Genomic DNA, 18,404 nt, shown 5'->3' with positions numbered 1-18,404 from the left:
CCATCGCTACCCATCCGATACAAACCCCACCCAAACTGCACACAAACACATACACGAATGGACTCACGCACACACACTCTGAGCGGTCGCCATTAAGAATGACGGCTCATCGCGTGTAAGCGGCGAATTGCCACTGTCATCCAGTGGAGCCCGAGAAGAACTGCAGTGTGACGTCATGGCGGACGCCGGCCCCGCTGGTTGGTGGAGAATATTTACGTGTGTGTGATTCTGTGCATGTGGATGGGATGGGGGAGACAGAGGAATACAATTTGGTGAGTGGGTGGACCCGTTGGGCCTTGCTGCATCACTGAACCAGGAAAATGAATGAGAACCTACATTAGATGTCACCCCTTCCTCTCTCATTGGTCTCCGCTAATTTTCATTCCTTTTTCCTCTAATTCACATCTCCTTTTGGCCCCCAAGGTGAAGAAAAACAGTTAAAACTGCAAAAACTATCCAAGTGTTTGACGGTATGTTCGACAGTATGTTACAGGGTTCTTTAACTGTATTCAGTTATTTAAAGCAGCTGAAGAATAAACAAATGGGCGTTTTTTTACATTTATTATATGGTAAGAAATCCATTCAAAGTTCAGTTAAGCAGTCTGGTGCTGGTGCCAGAAATTTTGTGCATTTGAATTTTCACAAGAGCAAAACAGCACCACCCAATGGGAGGTTTTCATAGCCACAGCTGGAGAGAGGAACGCCTCACTGAGAGGTGTTACTAGGGCAGAAAAGAACATGAACATACTACGCAATGAGCTGCAAAATTGACAGGATACAAGCATGCACGACGCTTTACAGCAGCAGTGACTCAGTGATTTACTTCAGTGAGGGGGGAAACAAAATGTAGTCTGTCTCTGAAAAGCACAGACCCAGTTCTTTTTATGTCTCTCCTTTGACTAAAAGGCACATAGTTTTTACAGTGCAGTTTTTATCGGTGAGCTGATTTTTCAATTATTGCCCTTAGCTGATAGTGAACATGGTGATTCACAGATGTTGAGCCTATAGTGAGAAGGTTTAAAAACTGTAATTCAGGTCAGATTCATGAACAAATTGGCAAATGTCAGCATGGTTGTCAATGCAACCTTACACTGTTGTCCAGCAACTTCCACTCAAAGACCATTGGTCTCATGATTGCATCAGACACAAAAATATAGCAAAGTCTTGATTTTAAACTTTTAGCTACATTGGTAAACACACATATTGAGATAATGTGGTATATTGCTAGGCGAGATTGGTTTTTAATCTCTCAGATGTTATGTATAAAAAACATTTTCACAGGACACTATGCAGTGTAACTTTATCGGTTTTTCATATCACTGTGGAGGAAATGTTACTCTATAATGTTGCTTCATTGAGCTTTGTGGGCAAATTCTCTGGCAGGAATAAAGTCCGCCACAAAATTTCAAACAGATAAGGGTTTGGACTTTGACTGGATCACCTGGATTCTCTTTATCAGCCTCCTCTCTGGTGTAGATTTCATGCTGTCATTGTCATTGTCATTTTGCGTGATCCAGTTTTGGCCAGCCTTTAGCTGTCAGGCAGATGGCCTCACATTTGACTCTAGAATACTTTGGTATATAAACTTCAAGTTTAATCAACAACTGTAAGATGCCCAAGTACTGTGGAAAACAAGCCCAAATCATCACCCCTCCGCCATCGCGCTTGACAGTTGGTATGAGGTATTTGTGCTGATACATATAACATTTAATATGCTAACTGAAATATTTGCATGTTTGCATTTTTTCTGAGCATCCGACAGTGTGATCTTGTGAATGTGGTACGATTTCCATTCCTAGGAAGACTGTAGTGTCATGTTAACACACTTGAATGCTCCAGTCCTGCAAACTACCCAAACTTCATTTTTTATAAAATTGCTCACACATGTGATAACTTTCATTTTCACGTGACTGTATATTATCACCCAGCTTTATGGTAAAATCAGCATCTTAATATAATAGTATTTTGCCGTTAGTTGTTTTGGCTCGGGGAGTTGGGAAGCGCATCTGTAACCGGAAGGTCGCCGGTTCGATCCCTGGGCTCTCTGTCCTGGTCGTTGTGTCCTTGGGCAAGACACTTTACCCTACTGCCTACTGGTGTTGGCCAGAGGGGCCGATGGCGCAATATGGCAGCCTCGCTTCTGTCAGTTTGCCCCAGGGCAGCTGTGGCTACAACTGTAGCTTGCCTCCACCAGTGTGTGAATGCGAGAGTGAATGAATAGTGGCATTGTAAAGCGCTTTGGGTGCCTTGAAAAGCGCTATATAAATCCAATCCATTATTATTATTATTATTATTATTGGCTTTATCAATGCCAAAACAGAAAACAGAAAAAGAAAAGCTTATATCAAATGGCAGCATTGGATCCTAAAAGAAAAAGAGACCAAATCCAGAGCAGGCTAAATCTTTGGAACCAGTGACAGTGTCTTTTTAATCCCTCAATACATATCTAGCACCAAGGATAATGTGTCATTTACCTGCACTGTTTAATTCTTCTTTGATGGTGTTCAAAATGCTCCCTTTGTCCTGATTCAGTTTCTATTGCATTTTTGGATTATTGTGTTTTTGTTGGCTTTCTTCGTTGTTCTTGTGCTTTTGGTTTTTGATTATAGTCAGGCTAAGGTTTTGATTTCACTTTATGCATTAGTTCCCATTGTTGTCTTGTTATTGTTTAGTGTTTACAGAATCGAAATCGTGTTAATATGATTTACTGTTCCAGTGTAGGTTTTGAATCCTTGTTTTTTTCCTACTAGGCTTCAGTTCATATTTTGAGTTCCTTTTCTACTACTCACTCTTTCTCCTCTTCCGATGTTACCCAATGTATTACTTCATATATGTTTAAATTATGGTTGTTGCTAATTGTTTCTTGTATCTTGTTTTGAGTTTTACCTCTTTGTCTACGGCTGTCTTGATTGCATTTGTGTCTACTTTCCCCACCTGTTTCCACTTCCCTTATCAATCCCATGTGTATAAATAGTCCAATCCTCCCTGTTATTTCCTTTCCCTAGTGTGCCCTAGTGTGAGTTATCAGGATTCCTAGGTCCTCTGTTTTGTTATGTCTGGGGTTTTTTTTGGGGGGGGGGTGTTTTTGTTTTTTTCATTTCTTGTATTTTTATGTTGAAACTGTTAGACTTTATGAGATTTTAATAAAGCTCTCTCTTTATTTGATCTGCATTTATTTTTAGACTAAATCGTAACACCTTGGAGATTTAACTTCTTCTTCTATATAGCAAGTTGTGAAATCCACCCCTGTAATAACCAATAAGGCACAGGGAGAAACAGGATGAACACTGTTTTGACCTGTTAGTGTTTAACCATAGAACTGTGAACTTGCACTTTGACTGCTTTGTTGATGCGGTGAAGACCAGTGATTCTTCAATGATCAACCTTATTTGTGATGCAGCTTGCAGTGTCCTGGCTTTTTTGGTGGGACAGAGGTGGTGAGATCCCTGCTGCCATTTACAGTGCATGTCCACTTTCAGAGACAAGGAGCAACGTGGGCAAGAAGAGCCTTGGTTATTGATTAATACTCTGGTAATTGGTTATTGATTGCTTTCAGCCTCCTTCACATTGTCTGAAGGGAATGCACTGTGCGAACATCATTTAGTTTGGGACTGAGTTTTGTTTTCTGCCAAATCTCATTTCAGGATGGAAGATTTAGTATCTGAAAGTAGATGTAGAGGGGTAATTGGTCAGTCCAGAACAGACGAATTGCCTCCTTCTGCTGCTCTCAGTGTTGACTCATCCTGCGGATCCTGCCTGAAAAGCATCAAGCGCTGGGTGCCTTTGGACTACAAGCATGAAATGGTTCAGCTTTTAAAACTTGCAGGTCCTGTGGTAAGACTGTGTTTAGCTGAAGCAGCTGACAAAGTTTTACCCTGTCTGTATGACTGAATCTAACGGTACTAAGGTACTCCAATTTGAATGTGAATCTTTGTAAATGCTGGAACAGCTCTCTAGTTATTATTAGTGTATACTGAGCAGTTTGCAGTGTAGATCACAAGTTGTCATGAATGAAGTTTGTTACTTTAACTTGGGGTTCGTTTTAGACCAGTAATTATTTTTAATGTGACACCTGTTTTATTAAAACAGTAATGAACAGGTTAATTGCTTCAAACCACTGAGGCTCACTGATAAATAATTATCCAATGGTGATAAAAGTATGATCATGATAGCACTTTAACTAAAACTAATTTCACCCTTTTACTGACCTAAGATATAGTATACTGTATGCTTTAGAGAAGTGGCTCTCAGGCTGTGTGGTGGGCCCCCTGGTGGAGGATACAATCACTGCAGGGTGGATGTAGAAGACTTGGGATAAAATATGGAGTTAAACTAAGTTGAATTAATATGAATTATTTAGGGAAAATAAACCAAAAAATACCTTCCTGTTATTATGTTGACCTTTATTTTACTAAACTGATCTTTTCTTATTGTTGATGACTAATGGAAATTGTGTGGTATTAGAAAGAAGCTATGCTGTATATGTCTGTGAAGTTTGTCAGTCATCCAGGTCATCGTAGTCTAAAGAGCTTGGAAAGAAAAGCTTCTGGACTTCTTTAAGTTTCTTGAAGATCTTTCAACCCTCATCTGATTGATTCTTCAGTTCTAAGAGCAACTGGTGCTTCAGGGAACTTAAAGAAGTCCAAACGCTTTTCTTTCCAAGCTCCTTGCAGCAATATACAGCACAGTAATGTATTTTTTATTTTATTTAAATGTTTTATTTCAAACTTGTGCAGTCTTACACTGATCACTTTAAACACAAGACAGATAAATAGGCTGCTCAAAAAGCAGGTGCACCAGAGAGGCAACAACAAGACAACCCTCAAAAAGCAGGTGCTGTCTCCTTATCCCTGCTGACTGATTTCTCTCTACATTCACTTTCTGTTAGGATCTTTTTCAATACAGCATAACACGCTAACCGGACCCCATTCAGGCTGGACAAGTAGTCCAGCTCCTCCAGATAGCACATCTAATGTGGCATCACAAGAAGGCTGGCTATGTCTCAACACTGTCTCAAGAGTGTGGAAGAGATATCTGGAGTTGGGTTGTTACACCAGAAGAGCTGGACAGAAGGAACCAGCAGGACAAGTATCTGCTCCTCTGGGCAAGAAGGAGAAAGGGTAGCACTATTAAAGCCCTAAAATAACCTCCAGTAGGTTACTCATGTACATCTTTCTGATAAAACTGTCAGAAATAGCCTCCATTAGACTGTCGTGAGGACTTGATGTTTTTTAGTGGGACACATTCACAATCAAGTAGCTCAATTAGCAGCCACAGAGGGTTCACCTCTGGCGCCCTGTTCTCTTCCAAGATGCATGCATCATAATGCTTGCCAAAGCATTGACTCTTGTGTGAGCTTGCTCCCATCGATGAAGAAAATGGGTACCACTGGTGGACCTGCCAGTTCTGTGGATCTGTGGTACATGCCAATCAATCTGCATGGTGCTTGCCCCACTAAAGGATATCAGGATCTTGTGCCATGCTCATGGTTCATTTTCTGACAGTTTAGTCAGAAAGAATGCACATGAATAGCCCTGTGATGGTGATGTTGTAGGGCACTGGCAGTGCTCCTGCTGTTCCCCTTCACACAAAGGAGCAGAAACCAGTCTTATTGCAGGGTTGACGCCTTTCTATGGCCTTTCCTGATATCTCGTTCACACAATAGAAACTGTCCTGGGAGACACAGCAAACCTGTTTTTGACATATGGATGAGTCATCCTGGAGGAGCTGGACTACTTGTGCAACCTGAATGAGCTGCAGCTACTGTCCCCTGCTAGCAGTAGTCACAAGGACACTAAAAAAAGCAACACTGGAGACAAATTGAATAAGGAGAGAGGAATGGTTTCTTGAAACGATTCAGAGGTCTTATTGTTACCTCTGTAGTGCATCTGCATTTTAATTTGCATCAAAACAGGTGAAACTCCTTCACATTGGTTTGTGCTTCCTAATCTGATAACTGATATCCAGTGTTGGGTAAGTTACTTTAAATTAGTAACTTAGTTACATTACTAGTTACTTCCATCAAAAGTAACCCAGTTACTTCAAGATACTCGTTACTTTCAAAGTAACTAGTTACTAGGGAAAGTAACTTTGGTTTTACTCAGACTTCTCTTGTTAATGTGTTGCTAACTGGATACCCAGCAAGATTGCCAGTCTTCTAGCTTGCTTACTTGCCACAAGTGCACTGTGCCACCTACCAAAGGAAAAAATTATGTGCATATTTCCACGAGAGAAATCCCACGCCTGGACCGTCGTTGACCGCCGCCATGATTCTAGCCTACGTTACAGCGTCATGTGCGCTTTTTACATCCAACACAAAAACTGCAGTCGTGGTGCTTTTGATTGTACTCAGAAATTCTGCCTTCTGAATAGGAAGATGTAGGCAACACCAGACTGCAGATGAGCTGCATACAGGGCTGGACTGGGACAAAAAATCAGCCCGGGCATTTTGACTAGAGACTGGCCCGCCATTATAGCAAAAATCATAAAGCCTTTGAATGAAAACAAACACTGTTGTGACAGTGATGTACACTGTCTTGATGGTATATATGTATCAATCTTTCAATCATTTGTTGTAAGACTCAGATAATTATTTATTAAAAGCTAGACATTTGAAATGAGAATAAGAAAATATTTCTTTGTGCCCCCCTTTCTCTGTTAATGCCCTACCTGGCCCCCTGGCAACACTTTGCTAGATCCGCCCCTGCACAGTTACCAGCTGTCAGCTACTTAGAAAAGGATCCTGGTGTTATTTGTCTCTCAGAAACAGTTCATAACTTCCCTTCAACTCATTCATGTCACCTAAAAGGTGAACCTGTTTTTCCATCACCTGTTCAGCTCTGATGATTCAGTAAGGACATCTCCTGGTTTCATCTTCATGTTTCCCACTCACCAGATATACAAACCAATATCATGACCAGCAGCTTTACAGCTGTGGCTCCAGCAAACATCAGCTGATACTAGAAATTAATATTAAATAAATTCTAACAACAGCTGATCAAACGTGCTGCTGTTGTTTAACGCAACATCCGGTGGTTTCCTCTTTCTGGCGCAAAGTGGACGATAAATAAACAAGAGGGAAAAGCCGATCAGCTGATCATTGAACAGTTTCATGATTGAAGTAGCAACAGGAGAGGGAGGGGAGAGAATGAGAGAAGAAGAGGCAGCTGTGCAGCAAAGACAGAATAACTCCAGCTTTGTGTCTTTTTCATTGTAGCTGAAGTCCGGGACAAACTGTTCCTTTTCACCTCAATACAAATCGCATAATAATTTCTCTGAATATGAGACGATCCCGTTTTTTAGGGAACGGTTGGCAACTCTAATAATTAACCGTATGAACAAAATGAAGTTCAACATCAGTAACATAGCACCACCCAGCTGTATAGAAACCCCGTCATGCTAGCTAGCACGCAGTACGAAAAAGTCAGCACAACGAAAATAAATTCCAACTAAACTTGGTTTATATCTGACCCAGATAGACTGCAGGTCATAACTTCTTACCTGAAGTTCAGTTCACCTGACACTCGGGCCGGCGGCCGCTTCGGGTCTCTCCTCTTGCCTCCCCTTTCTCTCCTCCACCTGCTGGCCTCCACCACTTGCTAATGTTACTGAATCTGTGGAAGCCACGAATAACGAGCCTATCTAAATCCCAGTAACGAGTAACGCATTCCTGATTTTGGCATAATAACTAGTTACCGTGCTCGTTACCACAATAATAACGTAGTTACTGTAACGCGTTACTTAATAACGCGTTAGTCCCAACACTGCTGATATCCCTAAAGTCTAACTGATTTTGTCTGCTAAAGTGTTCCCTTTATTTATTTTTAGCACTGTAGTAGAAAACAAACACAGCAACATTTCTTGGATGCATTGGCCGGGTATATAAAAATGTTCTAGAAGTTCCAGGTCATGCACAAAATGTAAATGAATCTAAATTAAAACACTACCCTGAACACCTTGCAATGCATCTACCATCAAATTCAATGCAATACGATAGCAAATGTGGAATCACAGATATTTTTCAAACAATAGTCTCCACAGAAAATAAGGCACATTTACAAGTGCCCCCTCAACAGAAAATTATAACTGTGAGCAGGAAAATAGTTTTGCAGCCCAACATGTATCCACTTTTCACTGAGTGCTGTTCATTGCACAAAGCCAGAACTTGATAGATGAGGGCATTTAGTTTCCTTTGTGCAAACCTTTTGATGCCAAAAACCTGTCAAAAACCTACACCAGCAATCATAAGAACTACTTTCTAAAGAAAGGAGAAGTAGTAAAAGACATTTAGAAATACAAAGGAACTGCAGCAAAATCAAAGCATGACACATGTCAGCTGCCAGAGCAAATAAGAACTTTTTTTTTCTTATCTCAGGGCCTCTTGAATTAATGTTTCTTTTATGAATAAGAACCCAGCCAGCAACTTTATGTGTTGAATATTAAGTGTAACATTTCATTCATTTTTGGCGACGTTCATTTATCTTTTTATTGTTATAAAAACGAAAGCACTTGATTTTGTTTTTCAGTTCATTTCACAGTTGATGAGCTTCCTGATCGGCTTCGTCAGCGCGGTGTTCTGCGGTCACCTGGGAAAGACGGAGCTGGCAGGGATGATGTTAGCAATGGCAGTAAGCTATCTCGATGCGTTTTTTTGTTTCTACCTTTTTTGCTATTGTGAAATGTTGAAAATCGCTTCAATAGCCTTTTTTGCCTTTAAATAAGTATTATACTCACGCATTCAGCTTTTCATTTGTGAGCCTGAGGTTCTTCTGTAATGTAATAAAGTTTAATTTCAATGCAGGTCATAAATATCACAAGTATTTCCATCGGCTATGGTTTGATATCAACATTTGATACTCTCATAACCCAGGTACAATTCACTTTATTCATCTAATCGGGTCAGTCTTAAACACAGTCTGCTTTTTCAGACTTGTGGTTACCTTTTTCTTGCACCTCAGCAAATACTATGAGATTTTCCTTTTTACCATTTTGCTTTCAGACTTATGGAAGTGGTAACCTGAAGCGTGTAGGAGTGATACTCCAAAGAGGAGTTTTGATCCTCCTCTTAGCCTGTTTCCCCTGCTGGGCTCTCCTTATTAACACTCAGTCCATTTTACTGGCTGTCAAGCAGAGCACGCAGGTTGCAAGGTGACCTTCTTACACAAATCAAACTGACATCAATGGCACATATACACTTATTACTCACAAAGTTATTCAGTATGGGTTCTGCACTTACTTACAATCTCCCCTTTTCTCTCTGCCATAAAGACTGTCACAGCTGTATGTGAAGATCTTTATGCCGGCTCTGCCAGTGAGTTCAGCTGCCACCATGCTTTTCCCAAATGTCTTTTGTATCTCCTTCCATAATGTGTTGCATTATCAGTCTAATTAACCCCCATTCAACACGTTGGGTTCGGCAGGCTGCCTTCATGTACTATCTGCAGGGGAGGTATCTTCAGAATCAGGTGCATTTGATGACTGCAAAACACTGGTGTGAAACAAAATATTAATGAGATGTCTTGGAGTATGCAATGACATTGTTTTGTGTGTTGCTAGAGAGACATTTTTTGGGGAAAAATAGCAAAAATAACAGCAGGTGCACCAAAACCCTGTGTTTTTCATACAGTTTGCTTTGGCTCACAGGGCATCATGTGGCCCCAGGTGTTATCCGGAGCCATAGGAAATGTTTTAAATGCTGTTATCAATTACATCCTCCTCAGTGTTCTGGATCTGGGGATTGCGTAAGTACACACCATCACTCCCTGCTCCCCTTAGTTAATATTTTACACTAATCAGCTTTGGAAAGCAATATAATGTTGATTACTGATAGTCAGCTGAATGCTTAATCTGGGAACGTCTTTGTATGTGCAACTTTCCTTTTCTACTTTTCTATTGCTTAACATTCAAGCGGATCCGCAGCTGCCAATGCCATCTCACAGTACTCCCTGGCTGTGTTCCTGTTTTTATGCATCTACATCAAAGGGCTGCACATACCTACATGGGATGGCAAGTTTACTAGATATACTTTTTCTTCAAATTTTCAAATTAAGTGACAGGATATCAGAGAAAGGGCAAAGCCACTCTCTTGGAACTAATACTTTGCTCCTCATTACAATTATAGTAATCAGTTGTGCATAAACTCTTTAAGGGTGTTGCTATTTAAACTGACTGGACTCCACATTACAATCATTATGGTAAATGGTAAATGGCCTGTATTTATATAGCGCTTTACTAGTCCCTAAGGACCCCAAAGCGCTTTACATATCAGTCACCCACCCATTCACACACACATTCACACACTGGTGATGGCAAGCTACATTGTAGCCACAGCCACCCTGGGGCACACTGACAGAGGCGAGGCTGCCGGACACTGGCGCCACCGGGCCCTCTGACCACCACCAGTAGGCAACGGGTGAAGTGTCTTGCCCAAGGACACAACGACCAAGACTGTCCAAGCCGGGGCTCGAACCGGCAACCTTCCGATTACAAGGCGAACTCCCAACTCTTGAGCCACGATCGCCACATTATGGAGGATTTAGTTTGTGATGCTATTATATTTTTAAATTGTCCTCAGAGTGTACACGAAAAATACTAAAAGACAAGCCAGCAAATACTTTTGAAAAACCTATTTTTTTTAAAAAGCACATTTACACCTTAATTATAGATTTGTTATTAATTTGTGGCATGATCGTTACATTAAATTACATCAGCTTTGCTGTCGGTGAACATGTACAAGCTGTTTGTTTTTTAAATCATTACTTTATTTAGTTTTTATTCCTTAATATGTGCTGAGTTGAAAACTTGTCTATATATGTAAAAGTCAAATTTTTTGACATTTGGGTTTCAGTGTTTAGCTAACGTGCTTAAGCTAGCTAAAGAGCAACATAGCTGAGGTAGAAGAATTACAATTTTAAATAATTTAGGCATATTTTTGTCCTTCAAAGCAAGTGTGATACATAAAGTTCCTAAAAATTAAGGAATGCTAGCATGCTAACACACTGCTAGAAACGCCTTGTAGCATAGTAGATACTGAAAGAAGTGTAATTTAAATGGCAGCACAGTGTAAAGAAGGCAAATGTGAGCATTTAGCTAAACCTTTCATACCTTCTGTTATCTTTCAGGCTGGTCTAGAGATTGCCTGCAAGAATGGGGTTCCTTCCTCCACTTGGCCCTCCCCAGTATGCTGATGTACTGTCTGCAGTGGTGGTTGTATGAGATTGCAGGGTTCCTGGCTGGTGTCATCAGTGAAACAGAGTTGGCGGCTCAGTCTGTAGCTTATGAAGTGTCTACTGTCGTTTTCATGGTAACTCGTTTTTTGATATAGTTATTTAAACATTTTTTAAAGGTATGTGCAAGAGGGCTCATAACTGAGTAGCTTATTGATAATAACTGTAACACTGTGTCACTAATCCACACACACTCAAAATATATTTATGCCCAAAATGCTGATATAAGTTATTTGATTACATGTAAATTCTCCACATAGTTTTGTTACATTATTGCAGTGTCAAATGAAATGTACTTGATTGGTATAAATTCAATTTAAGCTTCTTCTTTTTTTGCTTAATGATTAATTATTTAAATATTTTTATATATTTCAGTTTCATTTTACTTAAAATTATTGATTCATGTTTATTCATGTGGTGAATAATTGTGAAAAAAAAGATCTTTTGCCACATTGGCGAGCCTGTATATTGAGTTTATTTTACACACATTACATAAAGTTATTGATAAATTCTAAAGTAACTAAATGATTTTCATGAGCAAAATGTTACTCTGTTACTGTGAAGTAATTGCTAACATTTGCTCTTCCACAGTTTCCTGTAGGCTTTTCTGCTGCTGCCAGTGTTAGGGTTGGAAAGGCTCTTGGTGGTGGGAACACAGAACAAGCTAAGCTGTCCAGCAAGGTCTCCCTTCTCTGTGCATGTATGAAATTATATTACATGCACATTACATTATATTATATTGGGATGTCACACCAAAATCAGAATTTCCTGTTTTAGTATGCTGTTGTCAAATGAAAAATATCTCAAAAATGAGAGCAAGAAAATAATTATATGCCTAGTTAATTTATTGCTCGCATTTTAAAAAACGCCTTTCTTATATCCAATCCAGTGATTTTCTCATGTTTCCTTGGAGCCGGTATTGGTATAGCCAAGGATGTGATTGGTTACATATTTACCACAGAGAGGTGAGTAATACAGAGAGGTGAATAAACTTGTGTGTTTATCCTTGGTGCAGAAACTATGAGTATATGTCAGTCATGAGTAATTCATCATGTATTAACTTCAGTACTAATCCATCTGTGCTTCTTAATACACAAAAGTAAGTCATGGAGTTCCACAGGGGTCTGTAGTGGTAACCAATACTTTACATTATACATGTTCCCCTTATATAATATTATTTGAATTATATTATTTGACACTGAATAACATTTTCATTGCTATGCAGCTGACATCCAGCTTAATGGCATAAAGGCCTGGGTGACCTCTCATTTCATACTTCTAAATTCAGACATAACTAAGGTTATAACCTGATATTTATTTTAGAAGGCGTTTCTTTGGCTTACCTCAATGATACTGAAAAGCTACTTCATGAATGTATTACTTCTAGGCTGGACTATTTTAATTCATTATTATCAGCTTGCTTTAAAAGCTCCCTGAATAACCTTCAGTTGGTAAAAAATGTTCCAGCAAGAATACTAACTGATACTAGAAAGGGGGACAATATTTCTCCCATATTAGCTTCTCTTTATTGGGTTACTTGTGGCTGAAGGTAAAATAAGGTAAAATGGGAGGCAGAGCCTTCTGCTTTCAGAGTCCTGTTCTGTGGAACCAGCTCCCAGTTTGGATCAGATGACCCTGAGCTATCCATTAATTACACTGCAATACGACTAGGCTACTGGGGGGTTCCCGTGATGCACTGACCATGTGCTTTGTGCTTATATACCACTCTGCATTCAATCAATAATAATTATGGAACTCTGGCTTTTTTTAGATGCGTGTCTTGTCCTGATTCTCTCTGCTGTCTTCTCATTCTCTTCACCCTCGACCAGTCACAGCAGACAGTTCTGCTGGAGGTTTCTTCCTGTTAAATGGGAGTTTGTTCCCTTCCCAGCTTCAGCCACTTGCTTGCTCATAATGGGTCACGTGATTGGGGTTGGAGTTTTTTTCTACTGTTGTGGGATATTTACGTTCCAATATGAAATACCTTGAGGAGACTGTTGTTGTGAATTGGCACTATATAAATGAAACTGAATCTAATTAAATTGGCTTACTCCTACTTACTCCTCTATTTCAGAGACATTATACAGAGGGTGGCTAATATCATGAAGATATACAGTTTCATCCATGTTGCTGAGACTATTGCGGTGAGATCCTTCCCAGTTCAAAAACACTTTTTCCCTCTGCTGAGCAAAACCAGCCTGATGTGTCGACAGAAAACTTTTATTTGCTTTTTTACCTTCACAGGGTGTGTCAGGAAGCATTGTCAGGGGGGCAGGGAAGCAGAAGATTGGTGCGCTGTGCAGCTTGGTGGGATACTACCTCATTGGGTTCCCGATTGGAGTATCTTTAATGTTCCCTGTGAAAATGGGAATTTTTGGTTAATGTCAACAATATATTTTTGCAGCATATACAAAAGATAGTTCAATTATATTTACACTAACAACTAACTGATGACTTTCTATCTCTGTTGCAGGGCTTTGGACTGGGTTTTTAGTTAGTACTTCTTTACAGTCCATGTTTTTTATAACTTTCCTGTGTAAACTAAACTGGACGAAAGCCACTGAGGAGGTGAGTAAGTCCTGGGTGAGGAAGAGGAAGATACAGTCATGTAAAAAAGAACATGTTAAGTCCTGTGAAAAAAGCTTCCAGAGCCACTTTTAGTAGCAAGAACTAGAAGTAATATATTTCAATGTGACTTTATCAGAAGGAGTTTCAGTCTCTCATGTTGTTGTGGAGGATTTTTTTTACAACAGCACTCCAGTTTCTTGAGACTTGCTGGTATTTGTTTATGCACAGTTCTCTTAGGGTCTCACCAAATTTCATTTTCAATCAGTCTGAGGTCTGGACTTTGACTGGGTCACTCCAACACCTTGATTCGGATTTAGTTTTTTGTTGTTGTTTTTTACCCTTTCTGTTGTAGATCTGCTGCTGTGCTTGGGATCAAGTGACAGTGACAAGTGCGTGACAGTTGGTATGAGGTCCCAGAAAGTTGATCCTTTTCATCTGGATGTAGTGTTTTAAGTGGGAGAAGCCATTTTGTTAGTCATCCAAATGACCCCTTCAACCTCACGTGGCTGCAGGTTTCCCCAACTAACACCACTGACCAACACTGGGCCATGAGCACAGTTTCCTAATCATTAACATGCAAATTGTCAAGACCATTGCTTAATGGCCATTCACAGAGAATTAGGGAATGACTAGAAAAACAGCATTGTAAGATTCTGAAATAGCCTGACACAAAGGATGACCAAAGTTCTTTGCTTAGGCAGCGGTTGTCCTTCTTCTCTTCTGGAATGTGTGGAGCATTCTTTAGGGGACTTCCCAGCTTTCACAACATGTCCAGCTGGAATAACCACTTTCACTCAGGGCCTTTCTGATATGATGTTCCTCTGCTTTCAAGATGAGATAAGAGCATTTTTCTCCAAAAGAGAGACGTTTTTGTGCTTTGTTCAGATACAGCTTTACAAACCTAAGCTGTGCTGCTATGTTGTTATTACAGAGATTCTTCTGAGAACCTTTCCAAAGAAGCCATGTTTGTTCAGCGTTTTTCTCAGTGTTCTGAGGCCTGTGTAGTCAGAGACCTAGCTTATGCGTTTTGGGCATTTTCTCTTTCGTGTGAATGTAAGAAATGTAGTTAATGTAATGTTAACACGATCTATGTAAAATCTGGGATCTGTGTTATTTTTAAAATACTTATTTTTTTTCTTGTTTTTTAATATCTCTGAATAGGCACTTGTAAGAGCAGGAGTCCAAATTACAGAGAGGAATACTAATGGTAAGCAAAAAAAAATTTCCTTCAGTAGCTTTTGGTCATTTTTCTGGGAAATAAGATTACCGTGATTTTAAAGTTTCCCTGAGCACCCTGGACCCAAGGGAAAAATGCATAACGACCAGCTGATCCAGTTCTGTGATTCCAGTAGAAGAAAGGCCAGAGCCACTCAATTCAGATGAGAGGGCCTTGGGCGCCATGGCCTTATCCACCAGGCAGCTGGTGTTACGACGTGGTGCCACTGTGCTGCTAATGTTCGTCATCCTTGCTGCTGGAGTTATCATCAGCGAGATTCTCATCAGACGCCTTGAAAAGTGATTGAATAATGTGTGCAGTACAAAACAAACAAACAAGTCTGCCTTTAGGAGTATATGTGACATGTATCATAGTAAAGCATATCTTATAAACCAGCTTAATATTTATCACAGGATGCTGTGAAGTTCTGTCTGCACCCATAATATGAAGTAATTAGGATGACTGTGAAGACTGTGAATTGCCCCATCTCAACTAATTCATCATTTAAAATATTCAGTCCAACTTTTACACAATTTTAGGCCATTTTGTTTTCTGCACTTAGTGCATGAGATGGCAAATAGCAGCATTAGAATGAGCAGTAATTACTGAGCTTTCTAAAAGTCAAACACGCTTCTTGGGGCTGAATTATAGCTTCATTTCCTGACATTACTGCACAATCAAAATGTCTTTAAAGCCACAGAATATTATCTGCTTGCCATTTCAGTAGTAGTATTTGAGGTCAGTTTTCTAGCTCTTTCTAGATCTAATTTAATCCATAGTCGGAAAAATATAGTAAATGAAAAGCCAAACTGAAAATAGTTACTGTATAGACAAGACGTTCTTTTTTATAGGAACATGCTGTGTAAGCTGAGCACCAATCGAGACTGTGAAATAAATAAAATTTCCCATCCTACAATTCATAGCCTGAATTGGTGCCGCAATTAGAACCTAACATGATTAAAGGTTATATTTAGGCTACAGCACATCTGTGGAAGGGTGCTTTCATCATCAAAAGGCAGAAATGCTACTCTCTTGCTTGGTTTATCTTGCGTTCCTTTGATCTGTGTTGCCAAATTTGATGATAATGAAAGGCCTGTATGTGCTCACTGTAACATGCTGGCTGGATAAAGACATGTCACCCTGAGCAAATCAACCACCTGTTCCCTCTGCCCGAGCAGATAACCAGCTCACAGCTGAAGCCTGCTCATAAATAAAGGATTCAACCTGCTTAACAATGAACAGTCAACCATGTGGGATTTTGGCATGAATATGTGGTGTTTGTACACAGCTATTAATTAAATAAATTGACTGTTTGTCTGTAATATCTAAGGTTAGCCTGGAATCAGTTAGCGCAAAGGCTAGAAAGAGGAATCACTGCTCAAAGATAACAACCCCTAACAATCTGCATTTAAATACCTCTAAAGCTCACTATCTACTCAATTGTGACCAGTGACTATACCAGAGCCTGGCTCCTCCTTGTACAGTCTGTCCTAAAGCAAAGACATGCTATTGTGTTTGGGCCAGATTTCAATTAATTCTTTTTTTGGAGCAAGTCAAGAACAAGTAAATAAGAAATCTGATTTTTATTTGATTTTAATCTGAACTCAACCAGCATGAGAAGTTCCCAAATTACGCTCATAACATGTTAAGTAAATAGAAAACAGGGGAACAGGTTTTGGTTGCTCTAGCTTTATTTTTGCTTTTTCTCATCAAGCGTATTCCCCTACTACATTACTTTTATTTTACTTGTGCTAATGCTAAACCTTGATGTTAAGCAGCTAATGGATGGTCACACAAGGCCCTGCACTTGCTACAGCTTGATGTTTGCAACAGTACGGTTAAAAAAAAACTTGCATATTAATTTATCGTTATTCAACATGTAAATCAGGTTTGATTCATACAAGGTTACATCGTCATCTGAGCTTCAGTCTTGCTCATCAGTGGAGGTATTGCCACAGGCTCCTCACAGAGACCATAATCTTGGTCTGCTCACCTCCAGAGACTGCAATCAGTAACACGCTGCGGCGTCATTAACAAGTGAAAAGTGACTGTCTAAAGATTTGCTGTTAGTATCTTTAGACTGCAACTTAGTCTCTTTACGAGTCTCATAATAACTTTTCAGGTGTTGTAACCACAAAGCACAATAATATTCTTGAACCTCAGTTAAATTATGACTCCAATTAATGCAACAATATAAAGCCGGGACTGAGTTTAAATGTTCAAATTTAAATGGAAATAAATAGAAATAGTAATAAATGTTGAAACGAACACATTTTCTTGCTTGTTTTTTGTTTTTTAAGAAATACATTCTCGTTTTAAACGCGATGCCAGTTCGCATGCTTTAAAATAGTTGGGATGGGGGCATGTATCCCATTATGTGGCTATACATGTACTTTTAAACTACACTTTTGATAACTGAGGAAGCCAGCAGCTGTAGCTTTGAAAGCAAAATGATTTTGTGTTGTTGCTTGGAATTTCATCTCCACAGCAATTCGGGGACTCCTTTGTTGTATTTTTCATTTCATAATGTACAAAATGTTTCAAGGGGAGACAGCTTTGGACTGCAGGCAGGGCCATTTATCACCTGCACTAGTTTGCCATAGTGGTCTCCTTGGTCTACCTGCATAATGTTGTCTGGCACTATCTCACAGACACAAGCAAGGCTTTCTTAAAAAAAGACATCATCTGCAGGACAACAAGTGCTGTTCCAAAACCTGCAAAAACAGTACAGTGTTGTGCATAAGTCTTGAAGCACCTCTCATTACTTTATATTTTGTTTTCAAGGAACCAAACGTTCTCCTAATTTGTGGTGTTTAAATATAAATCGTTTCCCAGGCTTTATGAAAGTCTTTTACTATTTTTCTTTGGATATTGTCTGCTTTTCATTCATTTTCATTCCAGACCTTATGTTCACCATTTTCAGAGGTTTTGTTTGTTTTTCTTAAGGCACTTAACACTATGAATCATTCAAGCACAAAAACTAACAAGAAAGGCATATATCAAGGGACAAACTGGTACATTGGACAACTTAGCAAAGAGAACCATTTAAATTGGCACTTTGTTACAAGCAGCCTCTCAAAAAAAACACATAATTTGTTCTTGTATGTTCGAACAACGGTATGACAAATGCCAAGGATAACACAAAGATAACAGTAAGTATTTTATGTGCACTAACAAGGTGATTCTCAAAGAGGTAAAAAGCACGGTTTGTTGTACTTAAAATATTTGAGTAATGTGAAAAAGTGGAGGAAAAAATAAGTAGTGGCCAATATAGAAAAACTATCACAGCAGATGAACAGCACCTGATAGTCATGTCCTCTGATATGCCAAATTTCATAAGAACTTGACTGAAAATCAGGAGAAACAGGTTTGATGGAGTGATAAATCCAAATTTG

At 39.4% G+C, this 18,404-nt stretch overlaps 1 pseudogene across 1 annotated transcript; it reads left to right on the top strand.

Annotated features, from left to right (window-relative positions):
• Nucleotides 1-2,002: 2,002 nt before the first annotated feature.
• LOC113030357 (multidrug and toxin extrusion protein 1-like) lies at nt 2,003-17,281 on the top strand (annotated as a pseudogene). Its single transcript, XR_013911918.1, has 15 exons — nt 2,003-3,834; nt 8,526-8,627; nt 8,801-8,869; nt 8,999-9,147; nt 9,268-9,310; nt 9,420-9,464; nt 9,643-9,740; nt 9,908-10,005; nt 11,121-11,302; nt 11,817-11,925; nt 12,115-12,190; nt 13,300-13,369; nt 13,470-13,602; nt 13,699-13,793; nt 14,955-17,281. The product of XR_013911918.1 is annotated as a multidrug and toxin extrusion protein 1-like (transcript).
• Nucleotides 17,282-18,404: the final 1,123 nt, after the last annotated feature.

This window comes from Astatotilapia calliptera, chromosome 10, assembly GCF_964374335.1.
Source record: "Astatotilapia calliptera chromosome 10, fAstCal68.1, whole genome shotgun sequence".
Classification (NCBI taxonomy): domain Eukaryota; kingdom Metazoa; phylum Chordata; class Actinopteri; order Cichliformes; family Cichlidae; genus Astatotilapia; species Astatotilapia calliptera.
Note: the sequence above shows the minus strand (reverse complement) of the source record. Positions and strands in the feature narration are given on the sequence as shown.